Source organism: Taeniopygia guttata, chromosome 8 (assembly GCF_048771995.1).
Source record: "Taeniopygia guttata chromosome 8, bTaeGut7.mat, whole genome shotgun sequence".
Classification (NCBI taxonomy): Eukaryota; Metazoa; Chordata; class Aves; order Passeriformes; family Estrildidae; genus Taeniopygia; species Taeniopygia guttata.
Window position 1 is genome coordinate 1,586,899 of NC_133033.1, and position 9,794 is coordinate 1,596,692.

The following is a 9,794-nucleotide window of genomic DNA, read 5'->3' on the forward strand; positions in this document are numbered from 1 at the left end:
GGCCGTGGGTGTGCGAGATGTGGGTGCACAGCTGGAATAGCACAGCCCGGGAGGTACAGCCTGTGTGTGCACAGCTGGAATAGCACAGCCCGGGGAGGTACAGCCTTAAACAGCTGGAATAGCACAGCCCGGGGAGGTACAGCCTTAAACAGCTGGAATAGCACAGCCCGGGGAGGTACAGCCTTAAACAGCTGGAATAGCACAGCCCGGGAGGTACAGCCTTAAACAGCTGGAATAGCACAGCCCGGGAGGTACAACCTGTGGATGTCACACACACACGCACACACACACACACAGAGACACACACAGCGTGCCAACAGCCTGGCAGCACACAGCCCGCCCTGCCCAGGGGCTGCTCAGCGCTGGTGACACCGTGGGGGTGTCACTGTGTGTGCTTGTGTCACTCGCTGTGTGCCTGTGTGTGACTCCCTCTGCGTGTGGCTCCGCTCCTTGTGTGTGCGTGTGTCACTCCGTGTGTGTGGGTCCCTTCCTCGGTGCGTGTGTCACTCCCTCTCTGTTTGTGCGAGTGTCACTGTGCATGTGTCACTGTCTGTGCCACTCCATGTGTGTGGCTCTGAGTGTGTCACTGTGCGTGTGTCAGTGTGTGTCACTGTCTGTGCCATTGTGTGGGTATCAATATCTGTGTCACTCTGTGTGTGTCACTGTCTGTGTCACTCTGTGTGTGTTACTCTATCTGTGTTGGTGTCTGTGTCACTGTCTGTGTCATTCTGTGTGTGTCACTGTGTCAGTGTGTGTGTCACTCTGTGTGTGTCACTCTGTGTGTGTCACTGTGCGTGTGTCAGTGTGTGTCCCTGTCTGTGCCACTGTGCAGGTGTCACTCTCTGTGTCACTCTGTGTGTGTCACTCTATCTGTGTCGGTGCGTGTGTCACTGTCTGTGTCCCTCTGTGTGTGTCACTCTCTGTGTGTCACTGTGCATGTGTCACTCTGAGTGTGTCACTGTGCGTGTGTCACTGTGTGTCCCTGTCTGTGCCATTGTGCAGGTGTCACTGTCTGTGTCACTCTGTGTGTGTTACTCCGAGTGTGTCCCTGTGTGTGTCGGTGCATGTGTCACTCTGTGTGTGTCACTCTGTGTGTGTCGGTGCGTGTGTCGCTCTCTGTGTGTCTGTGTGTCCCTGTGCATGTGTCACTGTCTGTGTCACTCTGTGTGTGTCACTGTCTGTGTCAGTCTCTGTGTCACTGTCTGTGTCACTGTCTGTGTCACTCTGTGTGTGTCACTGTGTGTGTCACTGTCTGTGTCACTCTGTGTGTGTCACTCTGTGTGTCCCCGTGCATGTGTCACTCCGAGTGTGTCCCTGTGTGTGTCGGTGCGTGTGTCGCTCTCTGTGTGTCACTCTGTGTGTGTCACTGTGTGTGTCACTGTCTGTGTCACTCTGTGTGTGTCACTGTCTGTGTCCCTGTGCACGTGTCACTCTGTGTGTGTCACTCTGTCTGTGCCGGTGCGTGTGTCACTCTCTGTGTGTGTCACTCCAAGTGTGTCCCTGTGTGTCGCTGCTGGCGCTGTCCGGGCGGGCACACATCCCCGTGTCCGTGTCCGTGTCCGTGTCTGTGCCCGTGTCCGTGTGTCCGTGTCCGTGTGTCCGTGTCCGTGTCCGTGTCCGTGTCCGTGTCCCTATCCATTCCCATGTCCGTGTCTCTGTCCGTGTCCGTGCGCGCCCCCGCGGTCCCCCCCGCCCCCCCCCACCCGCGCGCGCCCCCGCGCCGCCCCCGGAAGCGGCCGCGGGTCACGTGTGCGCGCGGCGCTGCCATAAACACGGCAAGATGGCGGCGCTCACGCCGCCCGCCCGCCCGTGCTGCGTCATGTCGCGCCCCGGCCCCGCCGCGCCCGCAGGTGGGTCCGGCCCGCCGCGGCCCCGGGCACCGCGGGCTGCCCGGCCGGCGGCGGGGGGCGCGGGGCCGGCGGCGCCGGGCGGGCGTGGCGCACTCGCGTTTTCGAAGGTTGCGCGGGCGGGGCCGCCGCCCCCCCCCCTTCCCTTGCCCCGGGCGGGTCTCGGCGCTCCCTCACGGCGAACGGGGAGGGGGGGCTGCCCGTCCTGTCCCGTCCCGTCCCGTCCCGTCCCGTCCCGCGGGTGCTCCCCGGTTTTCCCCTCCCCGCTCCAGGTAAGCTCGGGGAGCGAAGTTGGGAGGGAGCGGCCCGGGCCCCGCCGCCCTCAGCGCGGCCGTGTCACCGCCGCGGGTCCCCTAACCCGGTGTTTGTTTTCTTCCCGCGGATCCCCGTAACCCGGTGTTTGGGATCCCCATAACCCGGTGTTTGTTTCCCTCCCGCGGATCCCCGTAACCAGATGTTTGTTTCCTTCCCGCGGATCCCCGTAGCCCGGTGTTTAGGATCCCCCTAACCCGGTGTTTGGGATCCCCGTAACCCGGTGTTTGTTTCCCTCCCGCGGATCCCCGTAACCAGAGGTTTGTTTCCCTCCCGCGGATCCCCGTAACCCGGTGTTTGGGATCCCCGTAACCAGATGTTTGTCTCCTTCCCGCGGATCCCCGTAACCCGCTGTTTGTTTCCTTCCCGCGGATCCCCGTAACCCGGTGTTTGTTTCCTTCCCGCGGATCCCCGTAACCCGCTGTTTGTTTTCTTCCCCCCTCAGGCTCGCCGGGATCCGCGTTCAAACCGCGCTGGGGAAGATGGAGATGTGAGGTTTGTTCCCCTCTGGGAGCAGCTCCCAGCGCTGCGAGATCCTCGGCCCGTGCGTAGGGGTGGGGAGGGACAAGCCCTGGGGATGTGGGCAGGGAATGTCCTCATCCCATCGCTGGGATGCTGAAGGAATTGTGGTTCATGGGGAACAACTGCAAAAATATCACCAGCCCCAAAGGGGCCAGGAGGTGGAACTGGAGTTTAAAAACCAACCAGGCCAACTTAAACGGGTTTTGAAGGTGAGAACTGGCAGCAAACACTGGAAACTGGGGGGGTTTTATTGAAAAGTGTATGGAAATTTGCAGGGCCTTAGCAATAACAAGAAAAAGAAATGTGTGGTGGACTCCAAAACTAACGTGGACTTTGCTATAAAAAAGGTGGTTTTTTTCCAGATAAATTGAGAATCTACTTGACATTTCTGCATTAGGTCTGTGTGGCTTTAGTCCGGCTGAAGCAAAGCAAAAATCTGTGTGTGAGATGCAAGACAACAAACTGTGTTTGTACTGGGGGAAGAGCTGGATCCTCCAGAGAAAATGGCATCAGCCCTTGGAACACGGGTGTGACTCCAACACTTGCTGTTCCAGAGGGTGCTGGGGAGGAATTGTTCACCTTCTCCCTTTAAAACCCTGATAAGGAGCTGCTGGAGCTTGAGTAAAATCCTGATAGAGTGATCAAAGTATGCTTGAATTGCAAAGCAGTGATTCTTCTCTCATCACCTCAGCCTGTGAGATGTAGAATTCCCAATCCCACACTTAAGCCGTGCTGCAATCGGTAGAATTCCTCACCTGGAATACCAATGGTGGTGTGAAAACACCTGGGAGTGAGAGAGAGCAAAGGGCTCATTGCTCATGCAGCTCCTTTTCAAAACCCACCCTTGCACAGCCAGAAAACATTAATATGTTTAGCGAGTTTTTGTTGTGCTTTCCTAGCAACAGCCAATTCCTTAATGATTAATCCCCAAACTGTGGCAAATCTGCAAATTTGGGGATGCATGCTGAAGTCATCTGTGCTGCCTGACGTCAGCATTGCATAATCTGTTGACTGTCCCCCTTTTATGTAATGTATGTTTGGAGTTTGTTTTAAAATGTGCAAATGGTTTTTTTTTCCCCTGCGTGCTGCTCCTCCTGTATTCCACGTTTGCCTCTCCATTGCCCTCTGGAGTTGCAAACTTGTAAGGCAGCGTTTTCATGGCTGGATCCAGCCGAGTTTTTGTGTTTCTCTCTTAAAAACAGCCTCTGGAACATCTCAGCACCTTCTCTTTGCCAGGTGAGTTATTTAGAGTATTAAAAAAAAAAAACCCACCAATTTTGGAATTTCTGCTTCCTGCTGGTGGAAACATGGAAGCTTCTTGTGCTCCATCAACATCATAAATGGACTTTTATTGGAAACTTAGTTACACATTAACTTTGGCACCATGAAACTGTTGTGTTTTTTAAACTCATTTCAGAACTTGATGTATCCAATTCCCTCAGGCAATGTGGAGGTGGTAGGAATAATTTTGGGATGTTTTCAGGAATGCCTGGTTTTAGGGAAGAAAAAACCCAACAGGGGGCAAAGTTGTAGAAATACACAACAGTGTGGGGGTGGAGAAATTGTTCTATGATCTTTTCAGCAGTGCCTGTTTTTAAGGAAGGAAAAAAAAATGGTGGGGAGTAAATATAGATTGATGGAAGCTTGTAATTTAACTAATTACTGGGATTGTGTATTTCAAATGTTTTTATGTGGATTTGATGACCTAAAAATGCCAAGTTGGGCACCTGGAGGCTGCTTGCTGTGAGCACAGCTGGCTCTGGGAGCTGCTGCCCTGGGAGGGCACGGCCAGGATCAGCCCTGCTGGCTCTGGAGACACACGTGCCAAGCTCCAGAGGAGCCCAGGGAAGGTGTGGGATGGGCTGGGAAATGCCAGCTCCTGGCAAAGCGGGCAGCAGCAGCCCGGCGGGCACAGGGCACGGCGCTGGTGCCACCCTTGGGGTCGGTGCCGCCGTCGGGGCCGTGCCCGTGGTGATCCCGCTGGCCCAGAGTGGCTCCAGCAGCTTTCCTGGCTGGCTGCCACTGTCCCACTGCTCCCTGACACCCAACACTTGGGCAGCACGAGCCAAGTGCTGCTGGCTGGCTGGCTTTAAGGGGGAGGAAGGGCTGTCCCCTCCAGGAGAGGTGGCTGTCCCCTCCAGGAGAGGTGGCTGTCCCCTCCAGGAGAGGTGGCTGTCCCCTCCAGGAGAGGTGGCTGTCCCCTCCAGGAGAGGTGGCTGCTCTTTCTCCATTAAATCCAGCGTGGGTGGATTTGCCCAGAAGGAGCTGCTGCTTAAAACCACTCACGGTCATTAAGATTTAACACTAATTATGTAGATAATTTCCTGGAGTGAACCTCAGCTGCAAAGCCACTTGTGTTAAGGCCCCTGAGGCTTTCACCCGTGGGGTGACGTGGGGTTTTTGGGACACTGAGGGAAGAGGACACCGAGGACTCGGCGGTGCCACGGAGGGGCCAATGACTGCCAGGCTGCCCTGGCTCAGTTATCACAGTGCTGATGCTGTCTCTTGTAAAGGTACAGTACTGTGATAACTGAAGGATGGCAGCCATCTGAGCTTCACGGCACCCCGGGGCCACCAAAGCCACCACCACGGCCACCTGCTCCACTGGAGTGTGCTGGTTTCACCTGGAACCCCTGGTGTAAAGGTGACGTTTGTTTCAATAAAATATGGCACACTCTGCCTCGTTATTGGCTGTTTCATCTCGGGAGGGCTTTTAGAAACGCTGTGCTTTGAAAGTGCTCAGAGATGGTTCCCAAGGCAGGGTCCTGTGCAGCCTGGTGGATATTAAAAATAAGCAGCCCCTCGGTGAGGTTACTTGGTAGCAGAACAAATTATTCTGTAGCAATAGAGAAAATGCAGCCCTTTAAGATACTGTTTAATATTTTTTTGTTAGGATGCCACTGTCTTGGCTGGTTACTGTAACTCTGAATCTCTACGTGGAATTGAGTGGTGGGAAATGGATTTTCTGGCAGTGAGTTACTGGTGGGTTGGGGACATCCCTTACAGGGTTTCCTCGGGGCTTCTGTGCTCTGTGAGTGGGAGACTGAATTTCCCGGGTAGTTTTTACAGCAGTGTCATCAAAATCCCTGGAAAGGAGGTGGTTTTCAGGGAGCCAGTGCTGATCTTTGTGCCGAGTTAACTCTGCAGTGCTGGGACACGACAGCAGAGGGGCCCCGCGGGCCGGCTTGTGGTGGCAGTGTGAAATCCTAATAAATATTTTTGCATAAAGTAACCAAAACCCTGCAGAAATGTCTGCGCAGTGCCCGTTTCCCAGATTCCTGCCCTTCCCCGAGGAACTGGTGGCATTCAGGCTGCCGAGGCTGCCGCTGCACTTTCCAGAGGTCATTATTTACTCTCCATCCTGACACTCAACGTGGTCATTGACCCAGTGCTGTTTAGAAATTCTTCTTTCTGGGTTGGATAATTCTTGTCCAGTGGGGCTTTGCCCTGGGCCTCCCTGCTGCTCGGGGGAGAGGACAGGGATTAGCCCTGAGATGTTTTTTTCATTTCCCTGCTGCTCACTTGAAGTTTTTGAGGCCAGCCTGGCAGGGTCAGGGCTGTGCAGCCGTGATGGAAATTTCACCAGCCTGTGTCACTTAAAGGGGGGAAATTTTTACTGGTGCTGTGACAGAGGCTCGAGGCTGCTTCTGGAGGATGGCTCTGTCTCACCAGAAACTGCAAATAATAATAATAAAAAAACTCATCCTGCTACCAAGAGCTGGATTAAAATCTGAGCAGAGTCAGCCTCAGCTTCCCCTTCCCAAAGGTTACAGGCGCCTCTTGATTGGGTGGGAATGTGCTTATCCCAAAAAGGAGCAGGGGTCATCTCTGTACTGGCTGTCCCACAGCAACACTGCTGTGCTCCTCCTTGCTGTGCCATGCTCCCATTCCAGGATGGACAGGAGAGGAGGAGCTCTGGGATCCTGGCCATGGGAGTGTTTGAAAGCTCTCAGGGCTCTCTTTTTACCCATTTCAGGATCCAGCAGGTGCTCAGGGAATGTGCATCCCCTTTCCTGGGAGAAAGGCAGGTGCATCCAGCCGGGTGCTCATGGTGCTGCCCCAGGGACAGCTCCAGGTGCTCCCTGATGGAAACAGCGTGGTGGCTCCCTGCAGAAACCAGCAAGTTCTTTCCTGCCCGCAGCAGCAAGAGAAGTGCTCAGAGGCAAATCCCGGGTTTGTTATGGATCAGATCCAAGGAATACAGTTGCTCACCTGCCTAGCCATGGCTCAGGTTGGAGGTTAAAGAGCGATCTGTGCCGTTTGTGGGGCTGCTGAACAGGGCACGGAGCCGCCTCGGTGCCCCTCATTTCCTGTCACTACAAGCACAGCCTGGCACGGCACAGGAGCTGAAGCTGTGCCTCGGGGCAGCTCCTCGCCACTCAGATTTACTGGAATTTATCTCCCTCTCTAGCACAGTGGGCAGAGAGTCCATCTCTTTTTCCTGTAGCTTCCTACTGATAGGAGAATGGGACAGACTGGTGGGTTTGCTGTCCAAATATTGCTGCACACGAGCAATGCAACTCTCAGAGTCTCTTTTGCCACTGGAGCACTTCCTCCTACTAAAGCAAGACATAAACAACCTGCATGCAGTGGTGCAGAAACAAGGTCCATCCCCTCTCTTCTGAAGCTGTCTGTGATTCCTGGGATTGCTCCCAAGGCAGGGCAGTTCTCACCCTGCCTCTCAGCTGCCGTTCCAGTTGGGTCTGTTCTTACCCAGCGGTTCTCAGGCTCTTGCATCAGGAAAGTCCCTTTTCCCATCTGGACTCTGCTGCCTTCCCACCCACGTTCCACTCCTGCACTTCTGCTCCTGGGATGTCTCCTCGGGGCTCTGAGGCTGCAGACTCTGCTCCTGGCTCCCAGCCCCAGCTCAGCCTTTCGAGGGTGGGAGTTTCTGCTCGGAGCAGCCTGGCCCTTCTGGCAGCAGCAGGATTAAAGGCATCCACTGTCTGCAGCCCTTGAAACCAGGTGAAGATGTTGCCTTTCCCCAAAATACCATTTTCTCCTCCTAAAATGTACCTTCTGTGCTGTTGGACTGAAATAAGAATACTTCCTAACACAGCTTCAAGCCCTCAGCCATTTCGAAGTCCAGCAGTGCCCTGTATGAATCAGACTGTTTTAATTGCTGCTTATTTAGATTTTCTCCAGCTTAGTGCAGACACTTGAACTTTAACCCAGACCTTTGTGATTGAACATATTTACAAACCAAGCTGCCTACTTGCAATGTCCCCATGCAAATATTAGATGTGCCAGAAAGCAACTTGGGTTTATGTCTGGTTAAGGAATTCCTCAGTGTGAGCCTACAGATGTTGGACAATGTGGAATGAACTCTGCTGAAGTCTGGTTGTACTGTCCTGGTTTTCCTTGGAACTGGGAAAAGCAGTGCCCAGGAGCAGTGTGTGAACAGAGGGTGACACAATCCCTTCTCCTTTCTCCATAAGATATTTCTGTTTGTATCTCACATATTGGAAACAGCTGCTTGCTGAGTTGTTGGATTATATGTAAACCCTGCATTTTGTCATTAGCTTGATTCACCATGGGAATCTGTGACTTTATTTGATGGCTGATCAGGGACAAAAGTACTCAGCAGGAGCTGAGTGTTCCAGTGTGCTGCAGTATCAAAGTTACTGCTGTAATTGCTGCATTTGGGCAGATGAGAAAGCCAAGATTGCAAAGTTTGGTACATAATTTGCTCTTCATAACACTTCACAGAAGCAGGAGAGGTGCACAGACCCATGTGAGGATTAATATACTCTTATAGAAGGTCTTTAATTGATGTTGGGCAAATGATGTAATTTTTCTGGGAGTGGTGGAACCAGAGGAAAGACCCCTCTGCTCCAAAGGGCTTTGGCTCCCAGCTGTCCTTCAGTTCGTAGGTGAAGTTAGAATTCAAATCTCAAGTTCCCCTTTGACTTCAGGAGGCCAAGAGCTGCACTTTGGAGTTTGTGATGCACAGGGATGTGCATCTGCCACTGGAAAAAGCCTCTTTCAACCAGAGCAGAAAAATACGAGGCTGCTCAGTTTTTTCCTTGGGTCTTCTGAAGTCAGGCACTGCAGCCTCACCCATAGCTCAGGACACAGCTGTCCCCAGGTCTGTGCCACACGGGGTCACCTTAAATTAAGTCAGATTTGCTCAGATTAGGTGCTGGACAGCAGTGGCAGGGAGCTCAGAGCTGGAGCCTGTGGGGCAGGAGGGGTGGAGAGGGCGGGGAGCTGTTGGTGCTCCCTCAGCCTCCTCCTCTCCACGGTGAATGTCAGAGCTCTATCGACTGCCCTCCCTTTGAATGAGCTCCAGGAGCAGGCAGAGTACACTGAATAATTCAGGACAGACGTGTGTTTAAATATTTGCACAAGCCTCAGATTCCTCCTGCCTGAAAATAAGACTGGCAGAGAGCAAATGATTCCTGCTGGAGGTGTTGGTGGATGGACAGCAGAGCTGGGGACCCCATCCCAGCAGCCAGGACCCCACCCGTGGGTCTCATCCCTGCTGCTGGGACCAGCCTGGGGCTGAGGGTGGTGGGAAGTTCAAGGCCATGAGTCAAGGGCTGCACAAATAAGGGCAGCACCCACACAGGCAGGTTTGGAAAGAGCCCTAAAGAAAGGGCTGGTAGAGAGGAACAGGGGAGGTCAATGAGCATCAGTGGTTTAATTAGAACAGGGAGAGCTGTTTTCCATGATGGGAGTCTCACCTCCTGCTCTTTTCACAAAAAGGTGACAGTGTTGGAGCAGATTCTTCCAGAGGGAAGTGGATGAGGAGGAGTCAATCCCTCTCCCATGGAAGCACAGGCTGTGCTGGGTGAGGTGGTCACAAATCACAAAGACAACGTGAGAAGCTCCATGAGGATGTTCCTGGTTTGGTGTGTTCCGTGTGCTCACGTTCCCAGAGTGATAAAAAAGTCATGTGGTTGCTTGAGCAAAATCTCCTCCCTGTGCAGAACATCCACATCTCCTGCATCCAAAGCCTCGCTGCATCCTGGTTTGAAACGGATCCAGGGGACTCTGGAAATGCAAATTTCCAGAGGTTTATTGCTAATGAAGCCTAATTAATTTTGGATGTAAATGTGCCAAGCTTCTGCAGTTGTGTGCAGTCCGATTAAAGGAAAACTCAGAGCTGTT

The 9,794-nt window shown here is 53.5% G+C and overlaps 1 protein-coding gene and 1 non-coding gene across 2 annotated transcripts in view; both read left to right on the forward strand.

The window, feature by feature from the left end:
- The first annotated feature begins 1,723 nt into the window (after positions 1–1,723).
- The window catches only part of JAK1 (Janus kinase 1), a 68,157-nt gene continuing 60,086 nt past the window's right edge, over positions 1,724–9,794 (forward strand). The window contains exons 1-2 of the mRNA XM_072932800.1: positions 1,724–1,850; positions 2,605–2,654. The gene's annotated coding sequence lies outside the window, so the exon portion shown is untranslated. The remainder of the gene's footprint in view (positions 1,851–2,604; positions 2,655–9,794) is intronic.
- MIR101-2 (microRNA mir-101-2) lies at positions 5,155–5,226 on the forward strand. Its single transcript, NR_049011.1, has one exon. It is a non-coding gene; the product is annotated as a microRNA mir-101-2 (primary transcript).